We start from the raw sequence: 24,244 nt of genomic DNA on the forward strand, positions 1-24,244 counted from the left end.
CTGGTATTGCTCTAGTTGTGTCTTTATCTTATCTTCCCAGTCAGTTTCTCTATTAAGATAGGTATATACTCCTCTTTGTACTTCTCTAGTTCAGTTTTGCTTAATGCCAGTAATTTCCTTACCTCTTGTATAACAAGTAGGATGAGGTCAAATGAGCACTTATTCAAAATGCTCCACCATTTTTCACAGAATATAGGGTTGTTCTTTCCAATTGTGGGAACATTTTTAACTCTAAATCCTCTAGGTATGTGTCGTTTTCTGTGATATTCTGATAGGTATTTCCCATGTAGCTCCAAATCTTTATCTATTCTTTTAAGTTTGAGAAGGTGTGGTACAATATGTGTAGCTGGTTTGTCAGATGGTCCTGTAGTCAATGTGTCAAACAGAATGTTTGCTGCATCCTCTTCAGAGAATTGGAAGACACTTGCCCCTGGAATAGACTGATCACTACTATTCCTATTGATTGCGGTTTCCTGTTGTGACATAGTTAGTAGTATTCAGAGCAACAATATTGATATTGTGATCCTTTGTCTTTAAGGTTGGGTGCTCTAGGCAATTTTTAATGTACAAGTTCATTATAGTCTAGCATTCTCGACGACCATTATTGTACTGGGGTGCACTACAAATATGTAAATATAGCAAAAAATAGAAGGCACTCACCGAATTTAACAAGGGGTGAAAACACTTTATGCCCTTATGTGTAACGTTTCGGGGAAGTAAATAAGTAAATACTAAACAATGTTAAAAATGTCTGCAAACCATACAAAAGATCAACTGATTACTTGCAGAACAGTTGTACCGTTTATTCGCTAATAAATATCATGTGGGTTGATTGTTAATGAGGTAAGAGGGTATTTAAATCCTTGCTTAAGGTTTGGTTATATTTTACAGAGACATGTTAACAGTTTTTTAAAATTCTATTCTTGTTATAAAAACTGCACTATTATTGAGTACATGAATAGTTAATATATGGTTGTGGATTGCTTTGCGTTTGATATTATTTTGACTTATTAATGGTAATGTGTATACCACAATAAAGCAGTCTGTGATTCCATCATTGAAATGCATCAGTGTTTTTCAGAACTAAGATTTTATGCTTTTAATGACCCTTGAGAAAGGTATCAAAGTATAAACCCCATTTTAAACTCTTTAGTTTACACAGTGGGGCTCAGCAAATTTCTGGTTTAGGAGAGAACAGTACAATTCAATTAATTAGGGAATAAGCTGCAAATTCTATTAAATTCAAACCTTATACTTTGTAGCTAACATGACAATATATGTGTATTTCTTGTTCAAATTATTCATAAATAAATTACTATATTAAACATATAAGATAAGAGAAAACCTCAAGTGAATACATTGTGTACTATATTTTAGTCAATTAAATTAACATTGCATTTACTTTCAACTGTGTATTCTATACTTTTTATGCAAAATTGCTTGTGGGAATATCAATGTTTTAATATTAGCAAATGTGAAACATTTTTAAAACATTTATAACAAACACACATACAGTATTATCATCTTAATATTTAAGAACTATGTTTTATATATAACATGAATCTATAAACATGAATGTAAAATATATTAAATCATGAAATAAATATATATTAAAGTAAATGCTCCCTGGAGGAGAGCATGGATGCAGGGGAATTTGACCCCTATTGCGGCAAATGGAGCAGGCTAGAGGGGAATAGGTGGAGCCGGGGGGCCAGTATTTAAGCCTGCTCCATTTGCCGCAATAGGGGTCAAATTCCCCTGCGTTTTTCTGGGTCTGCAGAGGCGGCGTCGGAAGGTGGGAGCGGGTACGTCAGGCCGCTGAGGTGGTCGAGGCCTCCTGAGCGTTTATCCCCTGACGTCAGAGGGGGCAGTAGGAGCAGTGACGGCGCTGGGCCCTCTCAGTCGGGTGGGTCCGGTGGCCGTGTGAGGAGTCGGATGAGTGACGGTGAGGAGTGGGAGCAGATGGCGGTGCAGGCGACGGATGTCGGGCACATGGAGGAGGCGCCTTTCCGGAATGGAGTTGCGGCAGGTAAGGGAGCCGGTGGAGGAGGGCTGGGCCTTGATCTTTCAATGGGAATGGCAAGTCGGGAGCGGGGGCCGGCAGCTGTTTTGGAGGTGGTCACAGCAGGGGAGGGAGCTCCCAGGGCCTTGCATGGGGATCAGGAGCAGATGGAAGGAGCAGGAGGCAAGCAGGGCAGAGGCCAAGGAGAGAGTAGCGGGGCAAGGGGGAGAGGGAGCTAGAGGAGAGCAGGGAGGGGTAGGGGGATGGATCAACAGAGGCCTGTGGTGAAAAGGGGAAAAAAGAGGTAGATGATGTGTCAGCAGGTAGCAGTGGAATGGGGGGGGCAGGGGAATGTGGAGAAAGACAGGGATTTGAGGGAGCAGCATAGAAAGGTTGGGGGTGTCAGGAAAGGGATGCAAAGCAGGGAATTAAGAGGGACTAAGGGGAGGCCAGTAAATAAGGCTCCCAGGGGGGGAGGTGGCGGGGCAATAAGAAAGGGGTAGGGAATCAGAGGAGTGTGGTGGGTAGGGGACAGCAGGTAGGGGAGGGCAGTGGGGGTGGGCTTAATTTGTCATATGTGTGTCCTGCAGGTGGGGGGACTGTGCCAGAAGGCCAGGTGGGCTATGGCCCAGAACTTTCTGTGAAGACTGCAGTTCAGGACCTGGAAGGGGATGCACTGTATTTTGATTACTCATACAGTGACCTGGAGGTGGAGGATCCGGGAGAGGGGACTTCAGCGGGACCTCTGGGACAGCGCCAGGTAGGTGACCTGGCTGTGATTGAGCAGCTGATTAGGGCTTTGGCGCCAGAGCAAGGGGGACAGGAGAGTAGGGGGATTGGTAGGTCAGGGGTGAGGTCTAGGGAGGGGAGTATCAGGAGTGTTAGGGGGGGAGGGAGGCAGGATAGGGATTTCACTGTCTCCTCTCCACAAATACGGTCACAGGGGAGGGATCCCCTGGTGTGCTGCAGCCCACGAAGGTTGGGAGCAGAGCGGGGGCGGGAAAAATCTTGTTCGCCTAGGGAGAGGACAAGGCATCAGGCGGAGAGGCGATCCCCTTCATGGGGGAGGCTGGAGAGGACTGCTGACAGGAGTGGCAGAAGGAGGAGGTCCAGGTTGCCAACCCCTAGGAAGAGCGCACACGGGCCCAGGGAGCGTGAGGCCAGGAGGCACACGGAAGTCAGGGAAGCAGAAAGGGCAGCGGGAGTGGCAGGAGCAGCAATGGCGCCCAGGACAGCAGGTGAGGGCGTTTCCATGGCAAGGTGTGTGGCTGGTGGTGAGCATGGTGAGGGTGTGGCACAGAGTTCCTTGTTGAGTGGGGTAAGGGATTTGTTGGTGCACCTGGAGAAGCAGCTGGAGGGACAGCAAGGGAACATGACTACGGCGTGGGGGGCCATGACGGAAGCGGGGGGTGCCACAGCTGGAGTGAGTACGGGGTCCGGTGAGACTGGCCAGGTGACGGGGGGGGCCACGGTGGTTAGGAGTAGTGGGGGTAGTATGGGGGAGGTACTGAAGGTTCCGGAGAGTGCAATGAGGAGGCCATGCTTGTGCTCGATCGGGCCGCTTGGGATTCATCTGGCACAGGATGTGAAGGAGAAAATATGGAAAATAGAATTCTTGGAAATATTTTCTCTGCTGCCTTTGGATCAGATGGTGGAGATCAAAGAAGACACAAAGGATAAGGAGAAGAAGGAAGAAGACGAGAGGAAGAAGAGATACAGGAAACTACCAAAAACACTCACTAATTGGTCTAAGGCTTTCTGTATACTGGCGGCGGTGGTTGGGGAAAGATTTCCCGATCAATGCTCAGCATTGTTTTGTTATTATGACGAAATAGCGGGGGCCTATCGGACGTATGGGGGCTTAGCGTGGTGGTGATATGATGAACAGTTTCTGCAGCGGCTGGCCGTTAGGCCAGAGATGAGGTGGGATGATAGAGATATGGTCATATGGTTGGAGCTAATGACGCCGTTACATGGGTCCTTTTGGGGCCCCACAGGAGGAACGGGGGAGGGGTGCCCAGCGGCAGTGCAAGCGGGGGAGTGGATCAGATGCCTTTGGATCAGATGGTGGAGATCAAAGAAGACACAAAGGATATGGAGAAGAAGGAAGAAGATGAGAGGAAGAAGAGATACAGGAAACTACCAAAAACACTCACTAATTGGTCTAAGGCTTTCTGTATACTGGCGGCGGTGGTTGGGGAAAGATTTCCCGATCAATGCTCAGCGTTGTTTTGTTATTATGACGAAATAGCGGGGGCCTATCGGACGTATAGGGGGCTTAGCATGGTGGCGGTATGATGAACAGTTTCGGCAGCGGCTGGCCGTTAGGCCAGAGATGAGGTGGGATGATAGAGATATGGGCATATGGTTGGAGCTAATGATGCCGTTATGTGGGTCCTTTTGGGGCCCCACAGGAGGAACGGGGGAGGGGTGCCCAGCGGCAGTGCAAGCGGGGGAGTGGCAGTGGCCATTAGAAAGGGCCTCTGTTTCCAGTACAACGATGGCCAATGTAAATTTGGGGTCGGATGCAAGTATAAGCATGCCTGCTCAGGATGCGAAGGGGCCCATCCATGGGCTAGATGTTTCAAAAAAGGCGGGGGAAGTGGAAAAACAGGGGAGGTTACTCCTAACGGCCAAGACCACGGTGAAGGTAAGAAAGTTGGTGCCGTGGTTAGAGCAATTCTCTAAGGTTAGGGGCAAGACAAGGGATGCTGAACTTTTGCTCACGGGGTTCAGTTCAGGGTTTTGGATTCCGTTTGTGGAGGGAGGGAGTTTTCTAATTGCGGATAATTTAAAATCAGCCAGAGAATTCCCAGAGGTGGTTCAAGGGAAATTGGAAAAATAAGTTTCGATAGGGAGGATGGCAGGACTGTTTGAGTGCCTTCCATTACGGGATTTGAGGGTATCCCCTTTGGGGGTTGTTCCCAAGAAGGTGGAGGGGCAGTTCCGTGTGACTCACCACTTATCCTACCCAAAGGGAGCATCGGTTAACGATGGGATTGACCCGGAGGTGGCGGCAGTGAGGTATGTGTCCTTTGACGAGGCGGTGGGCTTGGTGGCGGTAGCGGGGGTAGGGGCGCTTATGGGGAAGGTGGATGTGGAGGCGGCCTTTCGGCTGTTACCGGTTCACCCCGTGTGCCATCATTTGCTTGGTTGTTTTTTCCGGGATTCCTTCTATGTGGACCTCTGCCTTCCGATGGGGTGTTCTATATTGTGTGCGTACTTTGAGAAGTTCAGCACCTTTGTGGAATGGGTGGTGCAGCAGGTTTCTGGTCTGTCGTCGGTTGTTCATTATTTGGATGACTTCCTATTTGTGGGGAAAGCAGAGAACTCGGATTGTGTTTGGCTAATGGAACATTTCTTTGCGGTGGCTGAAGAGTTTGGCATTCCGGTGGCGCATGAAAAGACAGAGAGCCCGGTCACGGTGTTGAGTTTCCTGGGCATTGAAATTGATTCTATTAGGATGGAGTGCCGTTTGCTGGTGGATAAGTTGGTGGACCTTAAGGGTACCATCCGCGGGGTGTTAGGAAAAAAGAAGCTTCAGCTTCGTGAGATGCAATCATTGGTGGGCAAACTTTATTTCGCTTGTAGGATTATCCCAGTGGGGAGGGTGTTTTGCAGGAGGCTGTCTCTGGCTACGGTTGGTGTCAAGGAGTCTAGGCATTGGATTCATTTGGGGGCGGGTTTGAAGGAGGATCTAAAAGTGTGGATGCTATTTCTGGAAGATTTTAATGGGAGGGCATTGGTGCAGGAGAGGGCGGTTTTCAATGAGGAGCTCCATTTGTTTACGGATGCAAGGATGGGTCAAGAGGCTTTGGGGCATATTGCCAAGGAAGTTGGTCAGCGGGGGAGTGGCCTCAGGTGTGGAGGGACGTAAGGTCTTACAAGGAATTTGGTTTTCCTAGAGTTATTTCCTTTGCTGGTGGCATTGAAAGTTTGGTGGGATCAGTTGAGGGACAGGAAGGTAGTGTTCCACATGGATAATCTTGGTGTGGTTTTTGCGATCAACAAGTTGACATCTAGCTCTCTGCTGGTGGTGAGGTTGCTGAGGCTGCTTGTATTGGAGTGTATGCAGTTGAATGTCCTGTTTCGTGCTGTCCATGTGCCAGGTTGCCAGAATGTTATAGCTGATGCTCTCTCGCTTTCAGTGGGAAAGATTCCGGGAGGTGGCACCGGAGGCAGAGGAGGACGGAGTCAGATGTCCCCCAGAGCTGTTGCAGTTGGACTTGTGGAACTAATCAAAGTGGCTAGGGGAGCGCTAGCTTAAGGTACCTGGAACTCTTATGTTAAAATATGGGGGCAATGGGTGCAATTTTTGAAAGGGGGTGGGTTTGAAGCTTCAAGGGAGGGATGGATCCGGGGCCTATTGGCGTGGATTGGGGATGGGAGTTCAAAGAGCCTGTCAAAGTCGGTAGTGAGATGGAGGATGGCAGCATTGGGATTTTGCTCAAATTAATGGGGTGGGAGGATCTTACAAAATTGTTTGTTATCCACTTAGCGGTGTGTGGAGTGGGTAAGAGGATGGTGAGGAAGGATAAGAGGCGGACGGTGGTTTTCGACACCTTGGCGCAGTTATTGGGTTCCTTGGAGATGGTCTGTTCTTCAGAATTTGAGGTGAGGTTGTTTCAGGCAGCTTTTGTGTTGGCGTTTCTTGGAGCCTTCTGTGTATCTGAGTTGGTGGGGGTGAATAAAAAAGATACAGGGGCCTTCAGGCTAGAGATGTGTCCATTAGGGATGGGGTGTTGTGGATTTGGTTTAGGAGGTTAAAAACTGATCAAGACGGGGTGGGGCGTTGGATTCAAATTAGGGAGGTGAAGGGGCGGATTTGTCCAGTGGCCATTGTAACAGCATTCCTAAATGCTCGGCCATCTGGCTCCTTACTGTTGTTGATTCATCAGGATGGTTCGAGTTTATCTCGGTTTCAATTTCTTGCAGTTTTTAGGAAGGTTCTGGTGGTTTTGGGATATGTAGCAGAAGATTTTGGTACGCACTTGTTTCGAATTGGGGCGGCTACTGAGGCCGCCAGCTTGGGGTTGGGTGAGAATGTGATTAGGAAGATTGGTGGTTGGAAGTCTGCATGTTTTAAGTTGTACGTTAGACCTGAATTGAAAGTTTAGAATTTTTATTTGTTTTGACAGGTCCAGTTCATTGTTGGATTGTGGGGCATTCCTACATCTATTGGGCCCATAAAGCAGCAGCAGTGATGGAGCAAGGCACGCAGTTAAGATTGGAAGAGGAGACAGTGTTGTTACGGTGGTTTGGTGTTAGGGGACTAAGGTGGGATCAGATTCTTAGGAGGGTGGTGGATTATGCGAGGTTGTTCTGGCCTCAAGCTATCTTAGCAGTCCATGCTGGGGGTAACGATTTGGGTTTTCAGTCACAGAAGGAGTTGTTGGATAGGATCAAGAAGGATTTGTGCAGGCTGAAGGATTTGTTTCCTGACTTGGTGATAGTGTGGTCTGACATAGAAGCTATCTTAGTAGTCCATGCTGGGGGTAAAGATTTGGGTTTTCAGTCACAGAAGGAGTTGTTGGATAGGATCAAGAAGGATTTGTGCAGGCTGAAGGATTTGTTTCCTGACTTGGTGATAGTGTGGTCTGACATAGAACCACAGTCAGTGTGGAGGTCGGCATGGGACTATAGAAAGCTGGAGGAATCTAGGAAAAAGATTAATAGATCAGTAAGTAGTTTTGTGGCTAAGATTAGGGGGTTTGGCATTCGCCATGTAGAGTTTGAGGGTGAGACGGGGAGGTGCTTTTTCCTAAAGGATGGGGTACATCTAAATGAAGTTGATCTGCACCTCTTTAATTTCAACATCAAAGAGGGGGTGTTAAAGGCCTTAGCTCGGGTGGGGGTGGCTCGTCTATGACGTGCTGTGGCGGGGGTGCTTGTTTTATATGCTGGAAGTTAAAAAATTGGTACCTCCCTAAAGAGGCGGGAAAGTTTGGGGGGGGGGGTGTACCTGGTGGTAAGCCGGGGGAAGGTACATCCCTGGGGACAAGCACCTTAGGGTTAAAAGGTTAACATGTTTAATGGTTATTTGAATTTGTTAAAGTTTATAAAGTTATATTTATTAAATATTTTAATAAATGCGGGCTGCGGCCTTTACACCCATCTCTTGTGTGTTGCTTTATTATTAAAGGCAGAATGTATGCCAATATGGGGTCAATGCTCCCTGGAGGAGAGCATAGACGCCGGGGAATTTGACCCCTATTGCGGCAAATGGAGCAGGCTAGAAGGGAATAGGTGGAGCCGGGGGGGGCAGTATTTAAGCCCGGAGCGGAAGCCGCTCATCCTCTTTTGCCTCTGCAAGCGCAAGGTGTAGTTCCCTCCCTCCCTCCACTTTTGTTAGGATTATGTCGCAGCGTGGGCAGGGGTGCTGGTTTTATATGTTGGAAGTTAAAAAATTGGTACCTCCCTAAAGAGGTGGGAGAGTTTTGGGGGGGGATGTACCTGGTGGTAAGCCGGGGGAAGGTACATCCCTGGGGACAAGCACCTTAGGGTTAGCAGGTTAACATGTTTAATGGTTATTTGAATTTGTTGAAGTTTATAAAGTTATATTTATTAAATATTTTAATAAATGCTGGCTGCGGCCTATACACCCATCTCTTGTGTTTTGCGTTATTATTAAAGGCGGAATGTATGCCAATATGGGGTCATAAAGAATTTATAATGATAGAAATAAGATATTGTTTTTAATGTTAACTAAAGATATGAATCTATAAACAAGAAGTTCCAAACAGCCGTGTATTGAACACAAAATACTATGGCCCCCATTTATCAAGCACACTTCCTTATTTAATAACAAATGCAGGCAGTGACCCTTTGTCTACTCACTGCTAACATGGACAGACAGGTGCCATAGCTGGAACCTCTGCCTGCCCTATAATAAAAATAGCATCTATATTATTCTTGTAAATGTAAAGGAGAAATGCCCACACCAACCACCTTAAACTGGATTTTATGTCACTGTATCCACTTTAGCCTAGTTCTTCTCCAAATAATTAGAAAGTGACACAAATAGTGAAAAACAGTATTCTTACGCCTAGATTACGAGTTTTGCAGGCTGTGCGGGGCTAACGAGCAGTTTATGCTCACCGCTCACTTACAGACAGCGCTGGTATTACGGATTTTTACAAACCCAGTGTTAACCGCAAAAAAGTGAGCGAAGAGCAAAATTTATATTTCACCTTAATACAAGCGCTGCTTACGTTAGCGGTGAGCTGGTAAAACGTGCTTGTGCACGATTTCCCCATAGGAATCAACGGGGAGAGCCGGCTGAAAAAAAACCTCGTTTAGCTCCTAACGCAGCCCCATTGATTACTATGGGGAAATACATTTATGTCTACACCTAACAACCTAACATGAACCCCGAGTCTAAATACCCCTAATCTTACACATATTGACCCCTAATCTGCCACCCCCGACATCGCTGACACCTACATTATATTATTAACCCTTAATTTGCCGCTCCGGATACCGCTGCCACCTTATTATACTTATGAACCCCTAATCTGCTGCCCCCAACATCGCCGACACCTACATTATATTTATTAACCCCTAATCTGCTGCCCCCAATGTTGCCGCAACCTAACTACACTTATTAACTTGTATCCCAAAACTTGTTCAGACTACAACAGTGTTGATGAAATTTGTTACAGAAAGTCTTTTGTGAAAAAACTACCCTTAACACTATATGCGGATATCACAAAATATAAAGTTTAGTAACCATCTTTATAGTTCAAGACTTATTGTAGGAAAACAGCGGGCTTACCACTCCGGTGACGACACCTTATTAACAACACTTATTAACCCCTAATCTGCTGCCCCCAACGTCGTCACCACTAGACATGTGCACCGCTAAAAAATTCGGTTCGTTTTCGGTTCGGATCGATTCGGACTTTTCGAATTTCGTTTCGGATCGAATCTGATTCGGCAAAATTTGAATAAATTCGTTTCGGATTTATTCGGATCCGAATAAATTCGTTTCGGATTTATTCGGATTCGGCTGAATTCGGTTCTATTCCATTCCGAAATTCGGTATGTTTTTAGTACACTAACACCCATTTAGTACACTAAGTCACTAACACCCATAAACTACCTATGAACCACTAAACCGAGGCCCCCCCACATCGCAAACCCTATAATAACATTATTTAACCCCTAATCTGCCGATCGGATATCGCCGCCGCCTACATTATAGCTATTAACCCCTAATCTGCTGTCCCTAACACCGCCGACCCCTACATTATAGTTATTAACCCCTAATCTGCCTCCCCCAACGTCGCCGCAATCTAACTACAAGTATTAACCCCTAATCTGCCGACCCGATATCGCCGCCGCCTACATTATAACTATTAACCCCTAATCTGCTGTCCCTAACACCGCCGACCCCTACATTATAGTTATTAACCCCTAATCTGCCTCCCCCAACGTCGCCGCAATCTAACTACAAGTATTAACCCCTAATCTGCCGACCCGATATCGCCGCCGCCTACATTATAACTATTAACCCCTAATCTGCTGTCCCTAACACCGCCGACCCCTACATTATAGTTATTAACCCCTAATCTGCCTCCCCCAACGTCGCCGCAATCTAACTACAAGTATTAACCCCTAATCTGCCGACCCGATATCGCCGCCGCCTACATTATAACTATTAACCCCTAATCTGCTGTCCCTAACAGCGCCGACCCCTACATTATAGTTATTAACCCCTAATCTGCCTCCCCCAACGTCGCCGCAATCTAACTACAAGTATTAACCCCTAATCTGCCGACCGCAAATCGCCGCCACTATAATAAATGTATTAACCCCTAAACCGCCGCACTCCCGCCTCGCAAACACTATAATACATTTTATTAACCCCTAATCTGCCCTCCCTAACATCGCCGCCACCTACCTACAATTATTAACCCCTAATCTCCCGCCCCCATCGTCGCCGCTACTATAATAAGGTTATTAACCCCTAAACCTAAATCTAACCCTAACACTAACACCCCCTAACTTAAATATAATTTAAATAAAACGAAATAAGTTTACTATAGTTAAATAAATGAATCCTATTTAAAACTAAATACTTACCTGTAAAATAAACCCTAAGGTAGCTGCAATATAACTAATAGTTACATTGTAGCTATTTTAGCATTTATTTTTATTTTACAGGCAACTTTGTATTTATTTTAACTAGGTACAATAGTTATTAAATAGTTAATAACTATTTAATAACTACCTAGCTAAAATAAATACAAATTTACCTGTAAAATAAATCCTAACCTAAGTTACACTAACACCTAACACTACACTATCATTAAATTAACTAAATAAATGAATCATATTTAAAACAAAATACTTACCTGTAAAATAAACCCTAATATAGCTGCAATATAACTAATAGTTACATTGTAGCTATTTTAGCATTTATATTTATTTTACAGGCAACTTTGTATTTATTTTAACTAGGTACAATAGCTATTAAATAGATATTGACTATTTAATAGCTACCTAGTTAAAATAATTACAAAATTAACTGTAAAATAAATCCTAACCTAAGTTACAATTAAACCTAACACTACACTGTCATTAAATAAATTAACTACAAGTACCTACAATTATCTACAATTAAATAAACTAAAGTACAAAACCCCCCCACTAAATTACAAAAAAAACCAAACACTAAATTACAAAAAATAAAAAAATATTACAAGAATTTTAAACTAATTACACCTAATCTAAGCCCCCTAATAAAATAACAAAGCCCCCCAAAATAAAAAAAATGCCCTACCCTATTCTAAATTACAAAAGTTAACAGCTCTATTACCTTACCAGCCCTGAACAGGGCCCTTTGCGGGGCATGCCCCAAAGAAAACAGCTCTTTTGCCTGTAAAAAAAAACACAATCCCCCCCCCCCACATTACAACCCACCACCCACATACCCCTACTCTAACCCAAACCCCCCTTAAATAAACCTAACACTACCCCCCTGAAGATCTCCCTACCTTGAGTCGTGTTCACCCAGCCGGGCCGAAGTCTTCATCCGATGGGGCAGAAGAGGACATCCAGACCGGCAGAAGTCTTCATCCAAGCGGGGCAAGAAGAGGTCTTCCATCCATCATACAAGTACCAAAATACAAACAAACACTAAATTACAAAAAATAATAAAATATTACAATAATTTTAAACTAATTACACCTAATCTAAGCCCCCTACTAGCTATTAATATAGCTTCAATATAACTAATAGTTACATTGTAGCTATTTTAGGATTTATATTTATTTTACAGGCAACTTTGTATTTATTTTAACTAGGTACAATAGCTATTAAATAGTTAATAACTATTTAATAACTACCTAGCTAAAATAAATTTACCTGTAAAATAAATCATAACCTAAGTTACAATTACACCTAACACTACACTATCATTAAATTTACTAAATAAATGAATCCTATATAAAACTAAAGACTTACCTGTAAAATAAACCCTAATATAGCTGCAATATAACTAATAGTTACATTGTAGCTATTTTAGCATATATATTTATTGTACAGGCAACTTTGTATTTATTTTAACTAGGTACAATAGCTATTAAATAGATATTTACTGTTTAATAGCTACCTAGTTAAAATAATTACAAAATTACCTGTAAAATAAATCCTAACCTAAGTTACAATTAAACCTAACACTACACTATCATTAAATAAATTAACTACAAGTACCTACAATTAAATACAATTAAAAAACTAAACTAAAGTACAAAAACCCCCCCACTAAATTACAAAAAATAAAAAAATATTACAAGAATTTTAAACTAATTACACCTAATCTAAGCCCCCTAATAAAATAACAAAGCTCCCCAAAATAAAAAAAAAATGCCCTACCCTATACTAAATTACAAAAGTTAACAGCTCTATTACCTTACCAGCCCTGAACAGGGCTTTTTGCGGGGCATGCCCCAAAGAAAACAGCTCTTTTGCCTGTAAAAAAAAACACAATACCCCCCCCCCACATTACAACCCACCACCCACATACCCCTACTCTAACCCAAACCCCCCTTAAATAAACCTAACACTACCCCCCTGAAGATCTCCCTACCTTGAGTCGTGTTCACCCAGCCGGGCCGAAGTCTTCATCCGATGGGGCAGAAGAGGACATCCAGACCGGCAGAAGTCTTCATCCAAGCGGGGCAAGAAGAGGTCTTCCATCCATCAGAAAAGTACAAAAAAACAAACAAACACTAAATTAGCAAAAATAATAAAATATTACAATAATTTTAAACTAATTACACCTAATCTAAGCCCCCTACTAGCTATTAATATAGCTACAATATAACTAATAGTTACATTGTAGCTATTTTAGGATTTATATTTATTTTACAGGCAACTTTGTATTTATTTTAACTAGGTACAATAGCTATTAAATAGTTAATAACTACCTAGATAAAATAAATACAAATTTACCTGTAAAATAAACCCTAACCTAAGTTACAATTACACCTAACACTACACTGTCATTAAATTAACTAAATAAATTAATCCTATATAAAACTAAATACTTACCTGTAAAATAAACCCTAATATAGCTACAATATAACTAATAGTTACATTGTAGCTATTTTAGCATTTATATTTATTTTACAGGCAACTTTGTATTTATTTTAACTAGGTACAATAGCTATTAAATAGATATTTACTGTTTAATAGCTACCTAGTTAAAATAATTACAAAATTACCAGTAAAATAAATCCTAACCTAAGTTACTATTAAACCTAACACTACACTATCATTAAATAAATTAACTACAAGTACCTACAATTAAATACAATGAAATAAACTAAACTAAAGTACAAAAAAAACAAACACTAAATTACAAAAAATAAAAAAAATTACAAGAATTTTAAACTAATTACACCTAATCTAAGCCCCCTAATAAAATAACAAAGCCCCCCAAAATAAAAAAATGCCCTACCCTATACTAAATTACAAAAGTAATCAGCTCTATTACCTTACCAGCCCTTAAAAGGGCCTTTTGCGGGGGCATGCCCCAAAGAAAACAGCTCTTTTGCCTGTAAAAAAAAACACAATACCCCCCCCCCACATTACAACCCACCACCCACATACCCCTACTCTAACCCAAACCCCCCTTAAATAAACCTAACACTACCCCCCTGAAGATCTCTCTACCGTGTCTTCACCCAGCGGGCCAAAGTCTTCATCCGATCGGGCAGAAGAGGACATCCAGACCGGCAGAAGTCTTCATCCAAGCGGGGCAAGAAGAGGTCTTCCATCCATCAGAAGTCTTGATCCAGGCAGCATCTTCTCTGTTCATCCATCCGGAGCGGAGCGGCAGCATCCTGAAGACATCCCACGCAGAGCATCCTCTTCTTTCTTGATCCGACGACTAGGTGACTGTACCTTTAAGTGACGTCATCCAAGATGGCGTCCCTTGAATTCCGATTGGCTGATAGGATTCTATCAGCCAATCGGAATTAAGGTAGGAAAAATCTGATTGGCTGATTCAATCAGCCAATCAGATTCAAGTTCAATCCGATTGGCTGATCCAATCAGCCAATCAGATTGAGCTCGCATTCTATTGGCTGATTGGAACAGCCAATAGAATGCGAGGTCAATCTGATTGGCTGATTCCATCAGCCAATCGGATTGAACTTGAATCTGATTGGCTGATTGAATCAGCCAATCAGATTTTTCCTACCTTAATTCCGATTGGCTGATAGAATCCTATCAGCCAATCGGAATTCAAGGGACGCCATCTTGGATGACGTCACTTAAAGGTACAGTCACCTAGTCGTCGGATCAAGAAAGAAGAGGATGCTCTGCGTGGGATGTCTTCAGGATGCTGCCGCTCCGCTCCGGATGGATGAACAGAGAAGATGCCGTCTGGATCAAGACTTCTGATGGATGGAAGACCTCTTCTTGCCCCGCTTGGATGAAGACTTCTGCCGGTCTGGATGTCCTCTTCTGCCCGATTGGATGAAGACTTCGGCCCGCTGGGTGAAAACACGGTAGAGAGATCTTCAGGGGGGTAGTGTTAGGTTTATTTAAGGGGGGTTTGGGTTAGAGTAGGGGTATGTGGGTGGTGGGTTGTAATGTGGGGGGGGTATTGTGGTTTTTTTTACAGGCAAAAGAGCTGTTTTCTTTGGGGCATGCCCCGCAAAAGGCCCTGTTCAGGGCTGGTAAGGTAATAGAGCTGATTACTTTTGTAATTTAGTATAGGGTAGGGCATTTTTTTATTTTGGGGGGCTTTGTTATTTTATTAGGGGGCTTAGATTAGGTGTAATTAGTTTAAAATTCTTGTAATTTTTTTATTTTTTGTAATTTAGTGTTTGTTTTTTTTGTACTTTAGTTTAGTTTATTTCATTGTATTTAATTGTAGGTACTTGTAGTTAATTTATTTAATGATAGTGTAGTGTTAGGTTTAATAGTAACTTAGGTTAGGATTTATTTTACTGGTAATTTTGTAATTATTTTAACTAGGTAGCTATTAATTAGTCAATAACTATGTAATAGCTATTGTACATAGTTAAAATAAATACAAAGTTGCCTGTAAAATAAATATAAATGCTAAAATAGCTACAATGTAACTATTAGTTATATTGTAGCTATATTAGGGTTTATTTTACAGGTAAGTATTTAGTTTTATATAGGATTAATTTATTTAGTTAATTTAATGACAGTGTAGTGTTAGGTGTAATTGTAACTTAGGTTAGGGTTTATTTTACAGGTAAATTTGTATTTATTTTAGCTAGGTAGTTATTAACTATTTAATAGCTATTGTACCTAGTTAAAATAAATACAAAGTTGCCTGTAAAATAAATATAAATCCTAAAATAGCTACAATGTAACTATTAGTTATATTGTAGCTATATTAATAGCTAGTAGGGGGCTTAGATTAGGTGTAATTAGTTTAAAATTATTGTAATATTTTATTATTTTTGCTAATTTAGTGTTTGTTTGTTTTTTTGTACTTTTCTGATGGATGGAAGACCTCTTCTTGCCCCGCTTGGATGAAGACTTCTGCCGGTCTGGATGTCCTCTTCTGCCCCATCGGATGAAGACTTCGGCCCGGCTGGGTGAACACCACTCAAGGTAGGGAGATTTTTTTCAGGGGGGTAGTGTTAGGTTTATTTAAGGGGGGTTTGGGTTAGAGTAGGGGTATGTGGGTGGTGGGTTGTAATGTGGGGGGGGGATTGTGTTTTTTTTTTTACAGGCAAAAGAGCTGTTTTCTTTGGGGCATGCCCCGCAAAGGGCCCTGTTCAGGGCTGGTAAGGTAATAGAGCTGTTAACTTTTGTAATTTAGTATAGGTTAGGGCATTTTTTTTATTTTGGGGGGCTTTGTTATTTTATTAGGGGGCTTAGATTAGGTGTAATTAGTTTAAAATTCTTGTAATATTTTTTTTATTTTTTGTAATTTAGTGGGCGGGGGTTTGTACTTTAGTTTAGTTTTTTTAATTGTATTTAATTGTAGGTACTTGTAGTTAATTTATTTAATGATAGTGTAGTGTTAGGTTTAATTGTAACTTAGGTTAGGATTTATTTTACAGGTAATTTTGTAATTATTTTAACTAGGTAGCTATTAAATAGTCAGTATCTATTTAATAGCTATTGAACCTAGTTAAAATGAATACAAAGTTGCCTGTACAATAAATATAAATGCTAAAATAGCTACAATGTAACTATTAGTTATATTGCAGCTATATTAGGGTTTATTTTACAGGTAAGTCTTTAGTTTTATATAGGATTCATTTATTTAGTTAATTTAATGATAGTGTAGTGTTAGGTGTAATTGTAACTTAGGTTATGATTTATTTTACAGGTAAATTTGTATTTATTTTAGCTAGGTAGTTATTAAATAGTTATTAACTATTTAATAACTATTGTACCTAGTTAAAATAAATACAAAGTTGCCTGTAAAATACATATAAATCCTAAAATAGCTACAATGTAACTATTAGTTATATTGAAGCTATATTAATAGCTAGTAGGGGGCTTAGATTAGGTGTAATTAGTTTAAAATTATTGTAATATTTTATTATTTTTGGTAATTTAGTGTTTGTTTGTATTTTGGTACTTGTATGATGGATGGAAGACCTCTTCTTGCCCCGCTTGGATGAAGACTTCTGCCGGTCTGGATGTCCTCTTCTGCCCCATCGGATGAAGACTTCGTCCCGGCTGGGTGAACACGTCTCAAGGTAGGGAGATCTTCAGGGGGGTAGTGTTAGGTTTATTTAAGGGGGGTTTGGGTTAGAGTAGGGGTATGTGGGTGGTGGGTTGTAATGTGGGGGGGGGGATTGTGTTTTTTTTTTACAGGCAAAAGAGCTGTTTTCTTTGGGGCATGCCCCGCAAAGGGCCCTGTTCAGGGCTGGTAAGGTAATAGAGCTGTTAACTTTTGTAATTTAGTATAGGGTAGGGCATTTTTTTTATTTTGGGGGGCTTTGTTATTTTATTAGGGGGCTTAGATTAGGTGTAATTAGTTTAAAATTCTTGTAATATTTTTTTATTTTTTGTAATTTAGTGTTTGTTTTTTTTTGTAATTTAGTGGGGGGGTTTTGTACTTTAGTTTATTTAATTGTAGATAATTGTAGGTACTTGTAGTTAATTTATTTAATGACAGTGTAGTGTTAGGTTTAATTGTAACTTAGGTTAGGATTTATTTTACAGGTAATTTTGTAATTATTTTAACTAGGTAGCTATTAATTAGTCAATAACTATTTAATAGCTTTTGTACCTAGTTAAAATAAATACAAAGTTGCCTGTAAAATAAATATAAATGCTAAAATAGCTACAATGTAACTATTAGTTATATTGCAGCTATATTAGGGTTTATTTTACAGGTAAGTATTTTGTTTTAAATATGATTCATTTATTTAGTTAATTTAATGATAGTGTAGTGTTAGGTGTAATTGTAACTTAGGTTAGGATTTATTTTACAGGTAAATTTGTATTTATTTTAGCTAGGTAGTTATTAAATAGTTATTAACTATTTAATAACTATTGTACCTAGTTAAAATAAATACAAAGTTGCCTGTAAAATAAAAATAAATGCTAAAATAGCTACAATGTAACTATTAGTTATATTGCAGCTACCTTAGGGTTTATTTTACAGGTAAGTATTTAGTTTTAAATAGGATTCATTTATTTAACTATAGTAAACTTATTTCGTTTTATTTAAATTATATTTAAGTTAGGGGGTGTTAGTGTTAGGGTTAGATTTAGGTTTAGGGGTTAATAACCTTATTATAGTAGCGGCGACGATGGGGGCGGGAGATTAGGGGTTAATAATTGTAGGTAGGTGGCGGCGATGTTAGGGAGGGCAGAGGGCAGATTAGGGGTTAATAAAATGTATTATAGTGTTTGCGAGGCGGGAGTGCGGCGGTTTAGGGGTTAATACATTTATTATAGTGGCGGCGATTTGCGGTCGGCAGATTAGGGGTTAATACTTGTAGTTAGATTGTGGCGACGTTGGGGGGAGGCAGATTAGGGGTTAATAACTATAATGTAGGGGTCGGCGGTGTTAGGGACAGCAGATTAGGGGTTAATAGTTATAATGTAGGCGGCGGCGATATCGGGTCGGCAGATTAGGGGTTAATACTTGTAGTTAGATTGCGGCGACGTTGGGGGGGGGCAGATTAGGGGTTAATAACTATAATGTAGGGGTCGGCGGTGTTAGGGACAGCAGATTAGGGGTTAATAGTTATAATGTAGGCGGCGGCGATATCGGGTCGGCAGATTAGGGGTTAATACTTGTAGTTAGATTGCGGCGACGCTGGGGGGGCAGATTAGGGGTTAATAACTATAATGTAGGGGTCGGCGGTGTTAGGGACAGCAGATTAGGGGTTAATAGTTATAATGTAGGTGGCGGCGATATTTGGTCGGCAGATTAGGGGTTAATAAAATAATGCAGGTGTCAGCGATAGCGGAGGCAGCAGATTAGGGGTTAATAAGTGTTAGATTAGGGGTGTTTAGAGACTCGGGGTACATGTTAGGGTGTTAGGTGCAGACTTAGTGTTTCCCCATAGGAAACAATGGGGCTGCGGTGTTAGTTTTTTTTCAGCCGAAACTCCCATTGTTTCCTATGGGGAAATGCCGAATCTTAACGAGCTAATTCGGATTTATTCGGAGATACGGCAGCTATTTCGGATTCATTCGGTAGATTCGGAAGTATTTTAATTCGGAAATCCGAATCGATCCGAATCTCCGAATTTACCGAATTTACCGAATTTCCGAATTAATCCGAAACGAACCGCACATGTCTAGTCACCACTATAATAAACATATTAACCCCTAAAACTAAGTCTAACCCTAACCCCCCTAACTTAAATATAATTTAAATAAATCTAAATAAAATTACTATCATTAACTAAATAATTCCTATTTAAAACTAAATACTTACCTATAAATTAACCCTAAGCTAGCTACAACATAACTAATAGTTACATTGTATCTAGTTTAGGGTTTATTTTTATTTTACAGGCAAGTTTGTATTTATTTTAACTAGGTAGAATAGTTATTAAATATTTATTAACTATTTAATAACTACCTAGTTAAAATAAAGACAAATTTACCTGTAAAATAAAGCCTAACCTAAGTTACAATTACACCTAACACTACACTGCAATTAAATTAATTACCTAAATTATAAAGAAATTCCAAGATTTTTAAACTAATTACACCTAATCTAATCCCCCTAACAAAATAAAAAAAACCCTACCCTACACTAAATTACAAATAGCCCTTAAAAGGGCCTTTTGCGGGGCATTGCCCCAAAGTAATCAGCTCTTTTACCTGAAAAAAAATTACAATCCCCCCCAACATTAAAACCCACCACCCACACAGCCAACCCTACTCTAAAACCCACCCAATACCCTCTTAAAAAAACCTAACACTAACCCCTTGAAGATCACCTTACCGGGAGACGTCTTCACCCAACCAGGCAGAAGTGGTCCTCCAGATGGACAGAAGTCTTCATCCAACCGGGCAGAAGTGGTCCTACAGACTGGCAGACTGAATGAAGGTTCCTTTAAATTACATCATCCAAGATGGCATCCCTTCAATTCCGATTGGCTGATAGAATTCTACCTGTAAAAACAATGATATCAAACTTGTAAGAGACAAGTACAAGTACAAATACATACAAGAGGAATTGAGGGCCCTATTCCCGTGAGAACTTCTAAAAAAATGAAACGTTAAAATAAAAATAGAATTCAATTTATTAAGATCCAACTTAAATTCAAAGCCTTAAAAATTGTAACTGCTTAAAAAACCCTCATCACTCAAGAGACTTTCTGATTTCTATATTTTTTTTTAACTTTCATCATCTGAACAGAGTTTGTATGAGGTGAAATAATCAACCTAGCCTTATATGAATGCACAAATACTTTGCACTTCTTTCTTTAAAGTCTCTGGTTTCAGGAACCAGTGGAGTAAGTTTGAACTGTGTATTCTGGAATGACAGATGACTATCACCAGTTTTCAGGTTGAGGAAGAATTGAGTCATTTTAGCTCCTGCCCATCAAAAGTGTTTTAAAACTTTTAGAGAGTTTGATATGTAAGCTGTTTAGCTTTTCTTCTGCAACTTAAGGAGTAGGTAGCAGTTTTATATATATATATATATATATATATATATATATATATATATATATATATATATATTTATTTAACACAAATACACACACACACACATTGTGAGGTTAGGCACTCATGTTGGACGAGAAGGTCAGGATCACAATTGGTATTCCAATTTATCCCAAAGGTGTTCAGTGGTATTCAGGTCACGGCTCTATGCAGGCAAACTCTTTAAACCATGTCTTCATGGGTCTCCTTTTGTGTACAGGGGCACAGTCATGATGGAACAAGGACCTTCCTCAAGCTGTTCACAAAATAATCTAAAATTCTAATGGGATGTATGTATATATAATACCAAGTTCTAACTTTGGGGTTGATTACAATCTATCAACTATTTCCTCGCAAAATGGCTTTTTACTATCTGCTGAAATAGCCAACTTGTTCACAATCCCAAATGGATCCGTATGTTAAAAGCCCCCAACCGGGAAGTGTTTTCTCTAGAAACATTCCTAAAAAATCCTTCTCATTGGTCTGCCTACATTATTGAATTCACATTCACGAAGGTGCAATCCCATTTATAAGTTCAATAATGTAGGCTCAAGCACTGTAAAGCACACTGTCATGAATATGTTTGGACTTTGCATTTATGAAGGTAGTTTTACATTTTACAGTTTCAGTCCTGTTAAAATCCAGAAGAAGATGTCATATGTCCTTCTAATTGAAACAGTAGTCTTCTTGTTTTCGGATGTAGATGATACAAAATTGGAAAATAGTACATTGTCAGTATATTTATAAGAATCTTAGCAGTACTCTCCAAATAATATGTGAGTATATGGTAGGGTTATAACTGAATATATTTAACAATCTTTCTTTAAACTGAACCCACAATCAAAATATGCATACACTAAGACAATAAAATTAAAATAAATACCTGAATTCGTTATTATTAGTAAATATCTATGAACACATTGAAATATATATATTTATAAGAATCAGAATATGAGTCAATATTATACGCGTTTAAAAACTATTCAAATATGCTATGCAAAATTCATAAAAGTCTACCCTTAAAATTAGTCTTACTCACGGCAGCCTTTCATTCAATTAACACAAAAAGATTAAAGTATAAACCACTAAACATTTAGACTGATACATTTTTTAACAGTGCTTAGTAAACAATAGGACAATATATATATATATATATATATATATATATATATATATATATATATATACACGCAGCTATTTAGCTGTAATTGATTCTAATACAATTCTAATTAGTACACTAAAAATACCTATATTCTTAATGTGAACAGTTACTTAAATGTCTATTTATTTAAACTGGAACAAATTCTTATTTACTTATAATTAAAACCAATTCTAAGATATATATATATATATATATATATATATATATATATATATATATATATATATATATATATATATATATATTCTATATTTTGCACAGAAGAATTATTTAGCATGCAAGAGACACACTTAACTTTATATATAGGACTATGAACACAGTTAAAATACTGAGTGCACCTTTAAATCTCTTTACTATAAATTGACTATGTTTCTACCAATAACCTTTGTTTCACTTATTAAAAATTAGAACAATTATACTTCACAAATTTTAACCAATTCGTAGGGGTCTTTAGATCATTTCATTTGAAGGAAAGTTATCGCATATCAAGGTAAGTTTTCAGTTTCTTGCTTAGTGAGATGTGTTCCCAAGTATGGCCGCCAAATATCAAATCACCAGTATCCAGCAAGTCACAAAAAAACGTCCCTGTTTGTATTTACTATTCCTTTTTATCTAATCAGTGATGACCTTTTTCGTTCACGCCCAAGTGCTTATCCCTTCTCATTGGATACTTTGGGGAACGCGCCCCATTGGTTCAGTATATATTGTCGCTATGGAAACACATCTTTTAACAGTTAAGTCACTTGACTGTCATACTGGATTCTGGCCATCGGGGGGCAGCAGACAAACACAGCAATACATTTAATCATTTCTAAACATTTTACAATATTTTCCATATAATGATTATATTAAACAATACTATACCATTGCATTAATAAATTACAATATTAATTGTAGATGGGGTAGTATCATATTTTTTCTGATTGAAACATCATGTGTCTTTAACATTCTATTATAATAACGTAATTATACTGCTAATGATTAGCTTAAAATCCATTAACAATTTTATCAGTATTCTGGCATTTATATACAAATACAGCCTATTTCATATTCAGTACTGCACTGTATTCCAACATTAATATACTATATTTCATATTTCTAATAAATCCTGGATGTATGAATCTTGTCTATGTAGATCTGAAATAAAATAAGTGTTATTAATCATTTCTTTTTAGGTCCACAAATATCTATTTATATTCTTAAAAACACAGAGGCTAAGACATTTTATGCTTTCAAAATATATATATGTATACACATTCATTTCTATGCAGGAAATCTTGTATTTAGTATTTTCAGTAAATTTCAAAATTACCTTGTAACATGTGTCTATAGCTCACAGGGGGTCACTTAACAGGCAGCTGTCAAAAGCCATAATTTTCTTAATATGCCTGTATCCTCAGATCCCTTCCCAGATAGAATGATTCTTTAGCAGGCAGGCAGCCCATATATGAGCATGTACCTTTGAGATTCCAGCAAACTAATTTCTATCTCATTAGGCCTCAAAGACATATCCCAGACACCCCATCCCCACTCACTGTATGGGGTAAGAGATGTTTGGAAATGGCTCAATGGTTTTTATCCTATCTCAAGTTATAAACTCTGTTCTTTCAAAAGATCACTTTTACAAATTCCTTTAAGTGATTGTTTTAAGTTCAATAGACCAAATATTTTATTGTCCTCATTTGGATGTTAAAAAAACAACTTTGCATACTGAATGTGGGAGGGTGGGACATGAGTTTCAAGTAAATTTTTCTGAATGAATCATTTGGAATTGGTTAGTCAAATATATAATATATATATATATATATATATATATATATATATATATATATATATATATATGCATTAATCTTTACATATACCTTGACATAAATCCCCCTTCCAATTTTAAATAGATGTAGGACACATGTATTTAAATTGGCTTAGAGTCAATGGTATTTGGTGAGGATGTTGACCGTACACATCATAGACAGTCTTCTATGTAGAGAGTCCATCATTTTTGAGCCTTCATGCTTATCAGCTATGCATCTTTAAGCTATAGTACGTCTTTAGTGCATTTGGGGACATGACACTTCATTCTCCCTCTATGACTTGTAGTTGGGACCTAGGATGACACGTTCGCAATTGATTGATATGGACCCATTTATCTATGGAACTTTCATTTTTGGGGATCCGTATTTTATAGGACACTGGAGATATTTTGTCAGTTATGACAAAAGGACCTTTCCATGATGGAAGAAATTTCTTCTCCCTAACCTGATCTCTTCCAAAGTTATAAAGATAAACTTTATCATTTATTTCATATTCCTTTTTGGATGTTTTAAGATCATAATAGGTTTTAGTGGCAGTTGCAGCTTTCTCTAAATTCATCTGAGCAAATGCAAAGGCATATTGCAGGTGCTTCCTTAGGTTCTCCACTTATTGCTGTGTATTGGCAGCGTTTATCAAGTTTT

This window comes from Bombina bombina, chromosome 4 (assembly GCF_027579735.1).
Source record: "Bombina bombina isolate aBomBom1 chromosome 4, aBomBom1.pri, whole genome shotgun sequence".
Lineage (NCBI taxonomy): Eukaryota > Metazoa > Chordata > Amphibia > Anura > Bombinatoridae > Bombina > Bombina bombina.